Raw genomic sequence first — 284 nt, 5'->3', positions numbered from 1 at the left:
TGGGCCTTGAACACACTGAAGGTCCCCAAACCTCCAAAGTGCCCCAGCCCCCCGGCAACCCCCCCGCCCCAGGCCAGCGGCACCCGGGACAGCAGCGACCGCTCCCGAGCGGTTCCAGGGTCGGGTTCGGCCCGAGCCGCCACAAGACCCCAGGTTTGGGGGGATGCAGCACTGGGGGGTGAAGGAGCTGGAGGCGAGCCCCATCCCCCAAACCCCGGCCGGGACGGGCAGGGGGCAACGCCCTGGGGACCCCGCCCGGGCACAGCCGGCTCCGCTGCCGGCGG

Source organism: Chelonoidis abingdonii, chromosome 19 (assembly GCF_003597395.2).
Source record: "Chelonoidis abingdonii isolate Lonesome George chromosome 19, CheloAbing_2.0, whole genome shotgun sequence".
Lineage (NCBI taxonomy): Eukaryota > Metazoa > Chordata > Testudines > Testudinidae > Chelonoidis > Chelonoidis abingdonii.
The sequence above is the reverse complement of the archived record's forward strand: the minus strand, read 5'-3'. Positions refer to the sequence as shown.